The sequence below is a fragment of the Ochotona curzoniae genome, unplaced genomic scaffold (assembly GCF_017591425.1).
Source record: "Ochotona curzoniae isolate NIBS_2020 unplaced genomic scaffold, NIBS_Ocur_1.0 contig_64, whole genome shotgun sequence".
Taxonomy (NCBI): domain Eukaryota; kingdom Metazoa; phylum Chordata; class Mammalia; order Lagomorpha; family Ochotonidae; genus Ochotona; species Ochotona curzoniae.
Genome location: NW_024466502.1, coordinates 21250351 through 21268357, shown reverse-complemented (window position 1 = coordinate 21268357; position 18007 = coordinate 21250351).

The following is an 18007-nucleotide window of genomic DNA, read 5'->3' as shown; positions in this document are numbered from 1 at the left end:
GCTTGAGAGTTTATGCAAAAATGTCTTAAATTATATTGTTTTTGAACAAGCTAGTTATGGCTAGAATAATCCATTTTTGTGTGTTTATGCAATAAAATATCTTAAGGCAAAACTACATTTTTCTGTAGTGTTCAGAACAGATCATTAAACTAAAAATTCCATTACAGTCAGTTAAGGTACAGCCCCTTTTTGGATATGCCTCTAAAGTTGCTTGTAATTTTTTACCTGTTAAAGTAATAATTAATAGCATTAAGAGCCCAGAATCCCCTATTTGGAGATTTCAGGTTTTCTTATTTCCGAACAGTTTTCTTCAGCTGATATATATTGTATCAAAAAGCACAGATCAGATCATGGTAGATCTGCTAGTGCACATAACAAGTGCCCCATATCTTGAATTTGTTGAGGAGAGTAATGGTGACTCCCGCTTTCCCAGCTTCCTGATTCTTTTCTCGCTGTTCAGGCGCTGAGCTGAAGCATCAGTTACATGATCATTTATAGACCATTTCACATTGTTTTGCGTAATGGTTCCCTAATTCACTACCTTTGGGAAGGAGGACCTGGGATAAGGACAGGTACCAATTATTGTCACAGCCTTTTCTGTTCAGCATTTGTTGGGTCTGGAGCATAAGTAGCTTTTCCCCTCTTTTCTTTAAAGAAGTTGTTATATTTGAATAATTGAAGCTTATAATACATTAATAACTTACATTTTAATTGCTGTTAAATATTATCTTAGTTGTTTAGTTATTCTCCAATAAGTTATGAAATATTGCTGTATTGCTACTTTTTAAAACTTTATCTCGATCAAGTTCAGAATGTCCCATTATTACAGGAATGTCTGTGCATATATAAAACAGGCTGGCATGTAATTCACTCATTAATAAAGTTGTATAGATGTAAAAATATGAGCCTATGATGCATCCTTTTCAAAATCAGTTTAAGATCCTCCTTGGTGGCCTCACCAAAAGGTTTATATGGCAGACTTCTGAAGATTTGAGATGAAAACAACTGTGGCACAGAATTAGGTTGGAGTGTACATCATTGAACTTGGTACTGTGTACATCACAGTTACTTGGTAGGAGATGGACTGCAGTCTAGTTTTTTAATAGATGCATAGATCAGCCTTTTAAAACAATTTTTTAAAGTTTTTTTTTTTTTTTAAGTTTTGTTTGCTTGAAAGAGTTAGGCAAATAAACAGGCAGATCTTCCATTCACTGGTTGGTTCACTTCCCAGATGGCTACAACAGCCGGGCCTGGACCGTGAGCTTCATCAGGGTCTCCCATGTAAGTGCAGGGGGCCAAGCACTTGGGCCATCTTCTGCTGCTTTTAGTTGACAGGGAGCTGAATTGGAAGTGGAGTAGCCAGGTGTACAGGCACTGTAGGTGGTAGCTGTAGCTGCCATGCGAACATACCAGTCCCTGTGTTCATTTCTGCATTGCAAAAGATCGGTGGTCACCATAGGTCACACTTGGTAATGGACTTGTATTCCTTTGGGATGTATGACTTGAAAGTGCAAGAACTTCCTTTAAATTACTAAAAAGACAAAATAGCTCGTTTCATGTTTGACATGGAAATATTTATTTTTCATGTAGCGTATTTGTTTGTTTTACTTTCTAGGTCTTTACAGCTTAGATTTCGTATTTTTGTTTTGAGAGTTTGAACTTTTGGATTCTAAAAAACGTGATTTTAATGAAAAGCTTAATGATAAAACTCAATGCTGGTTAATTAAACAAGGAAGTATTATCCCATTAGGTGACATTGAAGCAAGCCATAATCATAATTGCTGTTTTTGGAATCTTGAGTTGGCTCTATCTCTTCATGCTTGTGAAAAGCCACTTTATACCTCCCCACTTGTGTGTTTTGGCGGTGGGGTGGTGGTGGTGGTAATCACATCAACACATCATCATTGACAGAGAAGGGACACTCTATCCTTCCTTGGAGCACGCTTTCTGTTCTTCCATGCTGCTTTTCCTAAAAATATAGCAAAATCAGTGGGTAAAGCAAAACTTCTCCCGAAGCTCAAGAGAACCTGGAGAACAGCAATAGCCACTTGGAAGCAAACGCCCTGTTGGAAAGTATGGACTTTTGGGGCATGGGTGAGAGGATGGTGCTGGTACAGCAACAGTACTTGTGTTTAACTTCTTTGTGTGGAAATAGATTTATTTTCCATCAGACTCAGTTTTTTTAGCCATCTGATTTCCCACCTAGGAAATTTTTTCAGCTATGCAGTCTGAATGATTGGTGCTGTGAAATTTGGATTCATATATTATTCAGGAAAATAAAGACTTCAGTTGCTAGTAAACATTTGTAACCACTTGTTCTAATAGGTGGTGATTGAATAAGTGAAATAACTTTAAAATGCAAAGCAGACCATAAAAAACATGTAGTACTAATGTGTTGAAGATTGTCAACTTTTAAGACATCTGAATTGGGCCCTGCGAAGACCTAGTGTGTAAATCCTCGCCTTGCAAGCACATATGGATGCTACAGATCTGCTCTTCAGTAAACATAAGTACATCTTAAAAAAAAAAAGGCACCTGAATCTTGCATTTCCATAATTCTATGGGATACTCAGGGATGAATTATTAGTTGAGTGATTTTTTTTAAGAAGTTCATTAGAAGGGCAGATTTAGAGAGAAGGAGAGAGATCTGTCCTCTGGTTCACTCCCAAAATGGCCACAATGGCCAGAGATGAGGTGACTGAAGCCAGGATCCATGAGCAGCTTCTGGGTCTCCCATGTGGATGCTGGGTCCATAGGCTTTGGGCTATGTTCTGCTGCCTTCTCAGGCCACAAGCAGGGAGCTGGATGGGAAGTGGAGCAGCCTAGTTACAAACCGCTGCCCATGTGGGACCCTGGAGCCTGCAAGGTGAGGATTTAGGCACTGAGCCATTGCACCGGTTCCTAATTGAATAATTTCTAAAGTAGTTCATTCCATAGATTATTATTCAATGTGATGCATTATTAGCTGCTGTAAGTTTGGGGAAATTTAGCATTCTAGACTCAATTACCTGAAGTTCCAATGCATGTTAGGACTAATACACAAAAGTACTTCAAAAACTTTGTTGGAAATAAAATTAAGAGTTTAGGTGGAAGTGGAATTAAGAGCTTATATTTTGCCCAAAGTTGTTGAAATTTTCTTGCGTTATAGGTCTTGGATAGCAAAGGAAAGCCATGTGAAATCACATCCCAAAGTTTCTGCTATGTCTCCTGAATGAGGTCCCTGCTGTTCTTTCTGCATTTATGCATACACCCTAGCCCTGCAGGGCCCTGTCAGCGAATCCGCAGGAGTGTGGAGCCTTGGGACTGAATGTAACAGTTTGTGCTGATGTGGCAGTTACCTACTGTATAATCCTGTTAAGTAAGCAACATTGGGTTGCTCTAACATGCCGTCCGTTTGTCCTGTTCACTTACCAAAATTGGTGTCCATTGGTACTGCTTTCTTTGTTCTGAGGAGCATGGAGTTACTGTGTCAGAGAGAATGGATTTTAGAGCCCTACCACCTGCAGACTTGAATACCAGCTGTCGTAGAGGCTCTGTTAGCCTGTTTCCTCACTTGTTTATTGAGAAGCAAACTGTGTGTCGGAGGATTAGGTGAGAGTCTGTCAATAAAAAAGATATTATTTGCTGCATCTTCATCTTTGTGTTTCCTGTCTCGCGTGCCTATTAGCCCTTGCAAATATCCGCATCACATGAACCCAGAGTTTGCTGTTTATATCCTCTACAGCAAGTGCAGTTAAAACAGAAGTTGCCTGGATGGCATTGATTTTAAGGGCCACGATTAAGCAAAGGGGAAGGGAATTGCCTATTTACCAGACCATAAAGTGTCCTGGCTAGTTGGGAGGGAGGGAAACTGGCTAGCACAGCTCACCCCAGGCAGAAGCTGGGAGGACTCTGGCCAGTTCCTCTGAACTGATTAAGTTGTATTACTTTATAACTGGTAACTTTGGTTTTGTTTGTTTTGGTTTAGGGAGTTATGCACTGAAACCTTGGCTAGGGATGATAAGTTGAGAAGGTTGTGTCTGATTTGGGGATAAACTATATCACCAACTTTTCCTGTGATCACAAACCAAACCTTGATGTGTTTTCCCAGATAAGCATTATTTCTAAGGAGTAAGTTGAGATGGGAATTAAGTCCCCTAGACTCTGCCTTGGTCATAATTCAGTTTATTTTTGAGTGCCTGGTTATTGTTCTTGAAGGGATGGTACTATTGTCAAAGCATGAAATTCTTTCATAACCTACCCTTTTTTCTACTTTCTTTAAAAGGAACTGATTGTCTCTCTTCCTCTTTGAGTTTGGATTTCTTGCTTCCCAGAATCCTGTGCTTTATTTCTGTAAAGATGCTTAGGAGATGATGCTGTAATTACTGATTTTTGTATTATTATCCTCAGTGATAGGCTACACAGTGCTCTGTTTTGCATGCCCCCATGATGCCTAGCACAAAGCTTAGTAAATTCAATGAACGGGCGAAGAGATGCGTGTTAGAGCCAGGCTCCTGTATGCACCAGGATATCTAAAAAGCTCGTGGGCCTTGTCACTCACAGGTTTATAATTAGGAAAATGTAGAGATAATGATTCATGGCTTCGGGTAATTATATTCTGGGTGAAATGGCATCCTTCACTATGGAAATGACATTGGCAGTAGGTCTTACAGAATAAATAGTAACCAGCTATATGTTTAAGCATTTTATAAATTTATTCATTTTTTCTATCTTTTGCATAATGCTCTGCTCTGCCTTCTTTGATCTTCCTCAGAAGTGGGTAGTTAACTTTTTAATTCTCACAGCATTTCATTAAACTGCTACTAATCCACTTTCTACTGTTGTGTCACAGAAGTATATGTTCAGCCCTCACCACTTCTGCATGAGGATAAGATCTGTGTCTGGTGTGACAACCATAGTCCCAGGTGTGCCTTGCACTGAGCACTTAGTGCAGGGCTGGCGTGATGGCCATGGGGAGTCCCTCACTTTGGTTCTGCCTGTTATCACCAACTGGATATCCACACAGATACAGACATTTTCCTCCAAATACACTGCTACAAAAATCGTGCGGAGACTAAGTTGTAAATATTCTCTTTATACAGCTTCCAACTCCATCTCTCCAGAAATAATCACTCTTCTCTTGACTTGTTACATACTCTTACAGACTTTTGTCCATGTAAATGTTTATTAAGATGATTTTGTGTTCAATGATGTCAGCATAACTTCTGATTTCAAATAACAGTAAGATAATCCTAGATCCAACGTCTGAAAATGTATACCATGAGACCAACATTTGGGAAAGGAGCTGGACTATTCCAGGAGCTAATATCTGCAGTGTTTAAGTCTTCTGCTTTATGATCTTACATTTCTATTTGGTGAGAAGTTGTCTGGGACCAAGTGGCTGGGGGAATAGGGTCAGGATTGACAAGAAAATCTGGCCAGGGTAGACCTAAAACCAAAATGATTCCATGTTTATGTAAGTGTGCGTACATGTGTGTTTACATATGTATGTATGAAAGTAGATGTTATCTATTATTTTGGAATTGGTGCAGGCAGTTTTGAAGGTTGAGAAGTCTCACTTCCTGCAGCCTGTAATTCAGTGTGAGTCTCATGGTCCACGTAGATGTGTAATTCACAGACCTCAAAGCAGGTGCTAGATTATTGATAAAAGACCTGGAGTCCCAAAGCCCCAAGAATGAGGACTGGAGCAAGAAGGATGTCCCAGTTGGAAAAGAGAGGATTCACCCTTCTGTTTATATGCTTTTTAGTTGTTCCATCAAGACTCAATTGTTTGAATGACACCTGTCCTCTTTAGTTAAGGAAATCTCCTTTACTGATTCAAATACTGGTCTTCTCTGGAAATGCCCCTCACAGATAAAACCACAGATGTTTCACCAGCTCTTTATCCTGCCTTTGCTCGGTGAAGTTTACACATCTATCATCACACTCTTTTTTCCCCTCCCCTAGTTCCTTTAAGATGCTTACCCTGTCTCCTTACAAATGACAGGCCTGCTACTCAGGCCTTCAGAAGCCACCAACATGTGAGAAAGAGTCAAGTCTTGCCTTCCCACAGGAGTTACTGACCACCCAGACTCCTTGCATCTGCTTTGTTTTTTATTTATTTGCTTTATTAATTAGAAAGGCAAAGAGAGGCCCATCCATGATTTCACTCTTCATATGTTCCAAACAGGGCTGGGCCAGGCCCAAATCAGGAAGTCCAGGGTTGCCTCAGGGTCTCCCATGAGAGAGACCAGGACCCAAGTGTTTTATCCATCACCTGCTGCTTCCGGGGTGCATTAGGAAGGTGGGGCATGATACTGGTTTAGCGTGTGCTGCAGCACCCTTCCTGTGCACCTGGTTTGACTGTCACTTGCCACAGTGGCAATGTCAAAATGGTTGATTTGCATTTACTTGGCTCTCCTTTATTAATTGTTCAGCTATAAGTCCCACAAGGTGAATGCGTTCCCAATTGCTTCAAAAGGTAAACTTAGTGTGGGACTGGCGTGATGGCTTAATCATCTGACTGCCAACAATGGTATCCATATGGGATGCTCCATTTCCCATCCAGCTCTCTGGGAAAACAGCTGAGGATAGCTCAAGTACTTGGGCCTCTCTTGGGGTTTAGACCTGCCAGCAGGCCCCAAGGTCACTGAGGGTGAGACAGACGGTGGCGTTCAGACACAAGAACCACCGGAGACAAGCTGGTGAGGAATGTCCACTTTATTACGCACAGGTTACAGGTTTTAAAGAGTAAGGAAGGGGAGGGCAGGAGGAAGCCTTCCAGCAGACACCACGCCCACCAAAACACACTAATTGGTTGATGACAATGATGATCATCTGAGGCCATCGCCCACACCTCTGCACCTATGTGAGAGATCTGGAAGAAGCGCTTTCTCTCTGGCTCTCCTTCTCTGTGTAAATCTGCCTTTCCAATAAAAATCTTTAGAAAAATTCTAAAAGATACACTTAGTGAGAAATCAGTGGCCATGTTCAACAGTTTTCTCAAAGATAGCTCACCCTGACCAAGAAGTCTGCCAAGGGATGCTGGTGCCTTTTAAAATCTCTGCATGGTCAAACAACACATGAGAATGGCTACGTGAAATAAGCACACCTGTTATAGTAATCCAGCTCCCAAGTGCATGATCTTGGCCCAGTCCTGACTGATATAAACAACTGGAGAGTGAACCAGTGAATGGAAGATAGCTCTCACTTCTCTGTCACTATCACTCTGTCTTTCAAATAACTAAGAAAATCTTAGCATGTCCATTTCTAAAGTGTATTAGTATTGATAATTTTACAGACCTGGGGTTTTTAACATTCCCCTATCTCTAACAGGGGCATGAGGAGTGCATGGCCTGCGCAGTTATGTAACTGAGTATTTCTTCCCTTGATTCTTGAGAAAATCAAGGAGCCATGTGTTTGCTTAGAGGTAAATGGGAACTGAGCGTGAGGAGCTGGGAGAGGAGTGGGAGATGCTGCGTTCTGCCTGATGCTTGCGCCCACCCAGAACGTTCCATAAAACCTTCTCTGTTGTTATCTACAAAACCAGCCTTCCTGAATTCACCACATAAACTTTTAATGAGGGACTTGTTTGCGCGACTCCCAGGTTGCCAGAGTGCAAACAGATGGAGCACCTGTATGTTTTACTTCTTGTCGGCTCCTTTTCCTCGTATTTTTTCCTGTTGATTGTTTTCAAGGTGAGATCTCCTCCCCTCCCTGGAAAAAAGCCATTAGCCAAAAAAAATTTCTTAAAAAAAATAGCATTCTGTTGCAATTTAAAGCATTTTAATATAATGATTTCAGAATCCAATGGACTAGGTATCTAGGTTTAAAATAGTAGTATCTGCTTTAGAAATAGAAGTTGTTCAATGTGAAAAGTGCTTATTAAATGCTGAAAGCTTTCTAATAAAGATAGACTTAAAAGCAAGAAGGAGGAAGAAATGATGCCTGTTATGGTTTGATTCAAATCAAGCTATTAGAACACATTAGTGGCTCTTAGATATATTTTAAGATTATTTTATACATAGAGGAACTATCTCATTCACTTGTTCACACGAAGGAAAGCCACTTAATTCTTGGTGTTGTTTCCTTCCATTGTTTACTTTTGTTACTCTAGAATTTACATAAAAGATGTCAATGAAATCAATATCTGAATGATGACTAAAATATGAACATTATTTATTTATTCAAGTGGTAAATCAGCCATTGTTATGCCCTGCACACAACCATTGTTCATATTTGTGAGAAAGAGTAGTAAAAAAAATAGAGTATTGTCATTTTTGGCTATTTTTCTGTAGCTGTTTTTGGTGGTGGGGGGAAGCAAGTGTTTCAGTTTTATTATTTTTAAGTAAAGTCTTTTATTATTATTATTAAGAAGTCAGGTTTATAGAGAGGAGAGACAGAAAGGCTTTCCATCTGCTGATTCACTCCCTAGTGGCTGCAATGGCTGGAGCTGAGTTGATCCAGAGCCAGGAGCCTGGAGCTTCTAGGTCTCCTGGGTGGGTGCAGGCTCCCAATACCTTGGACCGTGCTCGACTGCCTTTCCAGACCACAAGCAGGGAGCTAGGTGGGAAGTAGGGCAGCTGGGACACAAACCGGCACTCATATGGGATCCTGGCTCATGCAAGATGAGGGTTTTAGCCACTACACTACTGTACTGGGCTCTCAGTTTTACTTTTTTCCGTCTGTTTTGTCTGCATGGAAGGAATTAGGGAGGCCACTCCTTGCTGTCAAACTATATCAGCACCAGGGACTGAGGACAATAATTTGATGTCATTTCAGACTCTAGTGTGGAGAAGAATACCCCAAGGGTATTACTTGAGTGTTTTTGATAGTTCTGAATAGTTGTTGGTTTTGATACTCCAGGGCTGAGAAAATCTTTCCAAGGTCTGTTGGCTGATCATGTCCAACTTAGTGAATCTGCAGGCCCAGAACATGTTGCAAAGCTTGTCCAGGAGAGTTGTCCAACCTGTTCCGCTTTCCATCCTCTGATGAAGCCTCTGCTGGCCTAGATGAGCTGACTGTCATATCTCCCAAGTGCATCTGGGCATGCTGTCCACTGCACAGGCATCAGTAATTAAGGAGGCCTAGTCTGGATACATGTTCTTCAAGGTCAGACCACATACCTTGTGATTTTCCCTGTGGCTGACATTTGTGGATACGGTAGCCAGTAGGGGAGTGCCCCAAGAAACCTCAAACTTGATTCTTGTGTGCACCAGCAAGGTCAGATTTGGTCTGTCATTTGCATCAGCCTGTGCACATACTGGTGGATGCAGATGCCTAGTCAGTTCCACCCCTGTTCTCATATCTCACGTGAAAAGATGGATGCTGCAGCCCAGCCTAGCCAGCCTGCCCAGACCCAGTCCTCATACACACCAGTGAGTGCCACAGCCTAGTTGGGACCACCTGCAGTAACTCCCACCAAGCCCATCCTCAACCCACTTTATGTGTGCTAGTCAGTGCTGCAGCCTAGCCCAGCCCATCCTTCATCCCATCTAGCTCTTGTGTACACCCATGGGTGCTACATGTTAGCTCAGCCCCACCTGCCCCAGACACAGCCTTTATTATGTATGCCATCAGGTACCACCACCTTGTTCAGGCTGGCTGCCCCTGCCCTGGTTCTCCTGCTCACCAGTGGTAGGTACAGCCTAGCGGGGAGTGCCCACAATTTTACTGCTAGGCAAGCTTCTGGTCCTAGATCTTGTTACTGCCACAGGCTACTGTGGTCCAACCTGGCATTACTTGCACCTGTTCCTGGCACCGCCCCCAGCTCTCCAGTGTGCAAATTAGTGGATGCTACAGTCCCACTGAGGTAAGCTCACAAATGCCCTACAGAATCTGCCCCGGGTTCTGATAGGTGCTGTGGTCCAGCCTGGCATGTCCCACACCCTGCTCTGACACTCGCAGGTGGATATGGTAGCCTAGGTCATCCAGGCATTGTCCCTCAGGCCTAACTTTTGTGTGCACTGGCAGGCAGTGGGTGAGTGGTTAACCCAGCCCAGGTGGTCTCCCATGTGGATCTGTGTTATGGGCTGTACACGTGCCCTCTGGTGTCCCCCTCTAAACCACCCTGTCTCAACCCCTTTCTCTCCCTATGAGTATAGTGGTCCAGGAGCTATTTTTCGAATTACGGAATTACAGAATCCCCAACAATGAAAACATGGTTCATGCATTTAAAAAAAAAAAGATTTATTTTTATTTAAAAGGCAGATTTACACACAGAGATTAGGAGAAGCAGCGATATCTTCCATCCATTGGTTCATTCTCCAAATGGTTGCAATGGCAGTGGCTGTGCCGGTATGAAGCCAGGAGCCAGTTATAGTATGTCAAGCAATGGTGCATTTTCTTTTTCCTTATTAATGTTTTCCCCCAAATTTTTATTTGATTGTCAAGCTATAATTTTTAATAGCCTAATATGTAGGGGTTTATCAATTGGAAACATTCCTCAGAAACAAAGCAATACTTTAGTTCCTGCCAGCCTCACACATGCAAATGGAATAGCGTATACAGGTGTTGTCCAGCTGTGGTAAGTCATGGCCTAGAAACCGAATGAAGTATGGTGTTACATACACTTCCAACAGTAGCCAAGAGAATGACAATTCTGATTATGGCTCTTTGTCATCTGAAGAGGCTCCAGCAGCCAAGATCTTTGGCCGCAGGCTGAATCATCACTCAAGCCTTCTTCCTGTGTGATGTCTTGGACAAATCAACCGACTTGGCATTCAGCAGGTGAGATGAGAACTAATGGGTGTGGGAGTTGCAGCCCCTCTTTTGAGCTCTGCAGTCAGGCGGCAGAGAAGGCGGCACTGTTCTCAAAGTATGGTGGTTGTAACAGTGCTGAAAAGACTAAGAAACAAGGAAGTTAAGGAGCAAAATGTGTTCCATGTCAAATTCTCAAATACTCATTTGACTTCCTTGGCAATCGTGGGAGGAAAACAAAAAGGGTTTTGGTTATAGAAATATCAGTGTCAAAACCCAGAACTTGGAAAAATTGAGGGAGAAAGTTATGCCACCAAGAGAGGCGCAGCAGAATACAGAGTGGGTCCCGACCTAGGCTAGCCAAGTCAATAAAGTAGAAAAGGAGGGCCTCCGGGGGAGGCTGGCGGGCGACAGCGAGGGACTCCACCTCCACCTGGGATCATACAGATAGGCTGTATGGCATTCACTCATTTTTTCTTTGCATAACTTTTTTTCTTTAAACATTTTTTATTTTTATTGCAAAGGCAGATATGCAGAGAGGAGAAGAGATAGAGGAAGATTTTCCATCTGATGATTCACTCCCTATGCGGCTGCAATGGCCAGAGCTGAACTGCTCCGAAGCCAGGAGCCCAGAGCCTCTTCCAGGTCTACCATGCGGGTGCAGGATCCTAAGGCTTTTGGGCCGTCCTCGACTGCTTTTCCAGACCACAAGCAATGAGCTGGATGGGAAGCGGGGCTGATGGGATTAGAGCCGGCACCCATATGGGATCCGGGCAAATGCAAGGCAAGGGCTTTAGCCACTAGGCTACCATGCCAGACCCTGCATTACTCTTTTGTTGAAGTGTGTTATTTCTTTGTAGTTTTGTTTGAGATATTAAGTATTTGTGTCAGTGTGTTATTGTGCACATTTTTATATATTATACATTTATACTTACATAGATTGTCCACTCAGATTTTCTTCTTTCTGTTTGCTTCCTAAGAGGCAAGACTTTACCTTGTTTTGGAAAGATTTGCAGGCCAGGGGGAGTGGACTGGATGTTTTAGTTACATGAACTTTGAGTTTCAGCACAAACTTTGAAAAGCCGAGAGCTGGTACAGAGCGTCCCCTGCACTCGGCAGTCCGCAGTCTGGCCCAATGTGAAGTCTGATTAGGACTACATTTGTTCTACTTGATGTGCCAGTGTTGATACGTTCTTATTCAGTCCATACTTTCCTCAGGGGCCCCCAGTGTGTTACTTACCTTTTAAATCGTAATTTGTATTGTTGTTATTTTTTATGTTCTACGATTCTGTCTTGAACCCGGATCTCTGCCTGCTTAGCCCATGTGGGAGGCCAGAGACACACCATGTTGTGGGGGAACCTCAGCCTGGCCTGCTCCCTGAGCATGCAGCAAGAGCGCTGGGTTACACCTCAGTCTCTCTTCTCTGTCCTTGGATGAGCTGCATTAGGATTTCTCTGATAAGCAACTTTAAGAAGTCAAATGTGGCCCTTATCCTGTGCATCAGCCTCATGTAATGAATATGAAAGCATAGCTTCCATCCCAGGTGCTAGATTTTGTGCACACAAGTGAATCTCAGCTTACCTGCGCATCCATGGCTTGAGGCACAGTTTTCAGCCCTGCATGCAAAACATGATCTGTGATTGGGTGGTTTAGAGAGATAGACATGCCTACTAGCCAATTACGATGTTATTGTTGCGTGAGAGTACTGTCAGGTCCGCCCTTATGCCTAAACCCCCTTTTAAACTCTATATAAGCCTTAAGTTCTTCCCAATAAATGGAACATCCCTCACCAGTTTGCTTTTGGTGGTTCTGTGCCAAAGAACACTGTCACCTTATTCCTCCGTGGTCTCAGAGCCTGCTGGTCAGGAACCCCTCGAGATGTTATAAGTAGCCGTCTACCTCTAGTGGCTTCTCTGGGTTTCCTGAGATGTCTCTCAGACTTCCCTCGCCTTGGTGACCTTGGTTGTTTGGGGAGCTTTGGGTAGGTGTTCTGTTCTATGTTCTGCAAGTGACATTTGCCTGATATTTTTCTCATGATTAACTAGGAGTTACAGCTTTTGATGAGGATGAGCAGACATGACATTCTGACGCCAAAGGGTCCTTTTACCAGCGTGAATTTTACTGTTGCTATTGACCTTGATTACCTGCCTGCAGTAATACCTGTCAGGTGTCTGCTCTCTGAACTCCCACCTTCACCCCCTCCCATAGCCTTGCAGAGGAAGTCCAGGAGAGTGCTCACACTCTAAGACAGGGGAGTTGTGTTCCACCTTCTGAAGGGCACAAGCGGCTCTGTAGCTGACTCATACTTTTCTGCAGAGCTTTGTCTTTTGAAAAGCTGACCTCTGTAACCTTAATAAGCAGCATGTCCTTTGCTACTGGCATTGTCCCTGGCAAGACTTTTTACCTTCATGACTTTGAATTCTGTGTTTTTCACATTCATATATATTTTTTTGAGGCACAAAAGGCCAACATGCTTTGGGCTTTAGAGCTGTGAGTATGTGAAGATTTTCGTCACTGTTTTCCATGGTTCATCTTTCTTGTTCTCCTAAGAGGAGCCATCTGCATAGGCTTTCTCCCTGGAAATGGAGACTAGGGGAGCAGCCAGGGCTGGAGGAAGAATGATGGTCTAGGGTGGGGACAGGTAGTTCCTGCCACAGGAACCGATCCCGAGGTGCAAGCAAGGGATTGGCTTTGCCTAAAATCAGTTCCTTTCCTGCCAGGAAGGTTCCTCATCTGGGGTAATTCCTGCAGCCAGGATTACACAATATAGTTGTCTGAGGGCTACTAATCAGGTCAGAGGTACAAGGGAAGGAAGGGCTCGATTTGATTGGGCAGAATGAAGAAAGTCTGTGGTCTGGGACATTCTGGCTCATGGAAGTTGCTGCCTCCCCACTTCTCCTTTTGTGTTAGTGTTTGTCTCAGACTCTTCTGAGAATGTCGCTGTCTTTTGTGCAAGTACCCGAGGCCACTGCAGGCTGCGGTGGGAATGAGTGTGTTGATAAGAGAGGCTCACAAGTCAGGTTCAAACAAGGCAAACACACGTTCTCTGCAGAGGATGTTGAGCTGGTTGACTGGAAGCCTGCTTGCCAGAGCAGGATCCTTCTGCATTCACCAGAAACAATCTGCTATTGTCTCCAGGGAGAAGTCACAGCCAGAAAAACACAGCGACTCCCAGCCAAGGGGAGGAGCACCGCCTAAGCTGCACAACTAGAAGTCCCTGTGGGAAGGGAGCGCGAGGCAGATGCTTGCCTTTGTTGTTGGCCTGGAAAGGCATGGTCAGACACATGTGCTCCCCAGCACTGGGTCTGTTACATGGACACGAACACCTCACTTCCCTTGGGCAGGGGTTTCTGTTAGAGGGCTCCTGCCATTCTGAGAGCTCTCTGCTTCCAGGGCAGGAGGCTGGGTGCACTCTCAGGGCCTTTGTGTTGGCCTTGGTCTCTGCAGCTGTTACCATAGGGACGAGGCCAGACCAGGACGTAGGGAAGATGTCACACTTGGCTTTTAGGATTCCCTCAGGGGAAGGGGATGGAATGCAGTGTTTGTGGAGGGTGCCAGAAAAAGATAAACGAGAGAAACAAAATCAGAGTAAACTCAACTAGGTAATGGGGAGGCTTGTCTTAATTCTATTTCTTATTTTTTATAGAATTTCAATTTTATTTTTAAATGTTTTTATAGAGTTGGGAGGGATGCACGCCCATATGGGTCTCTGGTTAGGGAGGACTGAGATATGGAGGAAGGTGGGTGGGACAAATGCTTCAGTTCTTTTTATTGCTGAGGTGGATGTGGGGATCATTTCTTCCTGCCGGTCAACATCTGGGAATGGAGGACAGTCATTTGAGACGCTAGAGACCTTCATGTGGGGAAGAATGTCTCAAGAGTTACTTGAGTGGTTTTGATAGTTCTGAGACACTGTTGGATTTGTTGCATCAAGATTGAGAAAATTTTTCCAAGACCTACTACTGGCTGACCAAGTCCGCCTCAGTGTGTATTAGTAGACCTAGACACATGTTGCAAAGCTTGTTCAGGAGAGTTGTCCAACCTGTTCCGCTTTCCATCCTCTGATGAGGCATTTGATAGCCTCTGCTGGCCTAGATGAGCTGACTGTCATGTCTCCCAAGTGCATCTGGGCATGCTGTCCACTGCACAGGCATCAGTAATTAAGGAGGCCTAGTCTGGATACATGTTCTTCAAGGTCAGACCACATATCTTGTGATTTTCCCTGTGGCTGACATTTGAGTCCAGCCATCTACTTGGGGAGTACCCCAAGAAACCTTGCCTACGGTGACCTCAGACTTGACTCTTGTGTCCACTAGCCTTTTTAGGGTCAAGTTTGGTCCATTACCTGCACCAGCCAAAGCACATTTTGGTAGATACAGCTGCCTGGTCAGTTCTACACCAGCCCGTCTTTCATACGAACCAATGGGTATTGTGGGCCTACTTGGCATGGTCTACCCTCAGACCTGGCGTTTCCATGAGCCAGAAGGTGCTGCAGCCTGGCCCATTCTGGTCTCCTCTCAGCCCTGGCTCCAGCAAATATCAGGCGAATTCTTAGGTTCAGTCTGGCTTAGCCAGTTACTACTTCCAGCTCTCCATGCAAGCCAGTGGGTGCTGCAGTCCAGCAGAGGCAAGTCCCCAAGTTCCCTGCAGAATATACCCCCAGATCTGATTCTCTTGTTTTCTGGTGGGTGCTGTGGCCCAGCTTGATGTGGTCCACTCCCTACTCCAGCACTTACTGTGGCCTAGCACAGCCAGGCATGTCCCTTAGCCCCAGCTTTTGCAACAGTGGGTAGCAGGTAATGCTAGTTAGCCCAACCCAGGTCTCCATGTGGGATCTTGGCCAAACCTAGATATTCCCTATGATTTCCCCCATCTAAACCATTCTATCTCAGCTCCCTCACCTATCTGTAAGTGCAGTGCCTCTGTTCATGGAAGACCCCAGAAAGCATTCATCTCCTGAAAAACATCAGCTGCTCCTACTCCACATCCCTATACACCCTTCTCTGAGCAATTTACAGTCCCCCACCTAGAGGCTGGCATTCTCTGTCTTCCCCACAAATTTAAAAAAAAAAAAAAAGAATAAGCATAAGCTGATTGGGGTGACGGACTGATTTGGACCCTGTACTAGCAAGCACACACTAGAATCAGGTCTGGGATCACCTCGGACAAAGTTTCTTTGGAGATCCCTCCAACTGAACTGCTGATCTCAGAACCCCAACCCTGAAGGGACTTTGTCAACCAGTAGATTCTGAATAGATTTCATCCCATCTGCAACGGCGAGATTGGCAGTAATTCAGAACTATTGAACTATCAGAACTGCTTAAGCAGAACTCTCGAGGGGTGCTTCACATTGGGGACCTGGGATGGGAGGGAGGATGGGTAGGGCTTTTCCCTTTATTTCTCCCCTGACCCCAGATACAGGGGAAAAAATGATATTAGTGTGGAAACAATGGTATTACCCACTTTCCTGTAGCCCTTGATCCTTTATACCCTAAGTAAGTAAGATTGTAAAAATAAATAAATAAATAAAGTAAAATTAAAAAAAAGAATAGACAATTATGCTACACACTGGTGCAGTTAACACAAATTTGGCATTAACTAGGGCCAGAATGCCTGGCAGCTACTGGCTGCTTTTCTTCCGGCAGTGTAACTCTTGCCTAGGTTCATGACATCATAGGCAGTTGTCTACAGCTGGGAGTTACCTTCATTCTAATAATTCTTTCACTTATGGTTTAATGACCATGGAGGCAGAAAAGATAGAAGTGGAAATAGGATTCTCAAAGTCCCCTGTCTCAGGTTCTTCCTCTTTGGGTGAACAAAAATAAATGGAGATTCATTACATCTTTGTGGGAACTCTACTTATTTGTCACATTCTGGGAGCTTTTGTCACTCACAGAAACTCATAGAAAATTCTGGTAAAATTCCTAACCCTTGAGGTCGGCACAGTGGCGTGACCTAGGATTCTAATCCTCTCTGCATGCTGGCATCCCACATGAGCACCAGTTCGTGTGTCCCAGATGCTCTGCTTCCAAGCCAGCTCCCTGATCAGGACCTGGGAAAGAGGAGTTTGGTCCAAGTCCTTGAGTCCCTGTACTTGCCTGGGAAACTTGGAAGAAGTTCCTGGCTCCTGGCTTTGGATCAGCTCAGCTCCAGCCATATTATAACCATTTGGTTAGTGAATCCACAAATGGAAGATCTCTCTTCTCTCTCTTTGTCTCTTCTTTGTAACTCTGCCTTCAAAAATAAATAAATACATCTTAAGAAATTCATAGCCCTTTATTTTTCACTTAACTTCTAAGTACATTGCTTTTTTGGCCTGTGTAATTATTGGTATTCCCCAAATTTCCTGTCTTCATTCATAATGCAGTTTGCTATTTTAAAGTTGGATACTGTGCAAGCATTCAGGACTCCGGAAATTGTCAGACGATGTAGTTTCCTGTGCGATATCACTGAGGGATAAATACCTGAACCTCTGGGTCATGGTTGAAGAGCCTTCCTGGTCAAAGCAGTTACACAGAACAGCCTGTTCTTGAGGTGCCAAGATTCCCAGTAGATCCTTACCAAGTTTCACATGTTACAAATTTGTCAATGAGCTTTGTCCATTAGCTGTGGTTGTTGGTTCTGGGTAAATTGCCCTTTCTTTAAAGATAGGTTCTGGGGGTCAGCATTGTAGTACATTGGGTTAAGCCATTCCAGTGACACCAGTAAATTACATAAGCGTTGGTTCGAGTTCCAGTTTCTCTACTTCCAATCCATCTTCCTGCTAATGTGCTGGAGAAAGCAGGAGGAGATGATCCAAGTACTTGCGCCCTTGTCGCCAATGTGGGAGACTCAGTTGGAATTATACACTGCTGGCTTTGGCCTGGTCCAGCTCCAGCCCATAGGACCATTTAGGAGTGAACCAGGGTATAGAAAATCTGTTTCTTCTGGAAATCTGTTTTTCCAAATGAAGATTTAAAAAAAAAAATTCAGGGTCTGCCTTGCCAATATCTGAGTCACTCTTGGGTAAGGTTCTAATATGGCTCCCTCCCCATTAGTCTTCTGAGTGTGTCTGATAATTTTTTATGGAATGCTGAACATTGTGTGTAGCAAACTGTAGGACAGTGGTAGAGGGATTTTTTCCTGCCAAATCTATTGGATATTTATGTCATAATCCATGGGCCATACAAAAGTATCATCTTAAAGACTGGCCTGTCATAGATTTATTGGAGTTTGAATCCTGCCAATGGTTGCGTTGGCAGGGCCAGATGCAGTGATTTTGTTGCCTTGTATAGTCCACAGGCTGAAACTTCCCTATCCTTGGGATGGTGCCCTATTCCTTCAGAGAGA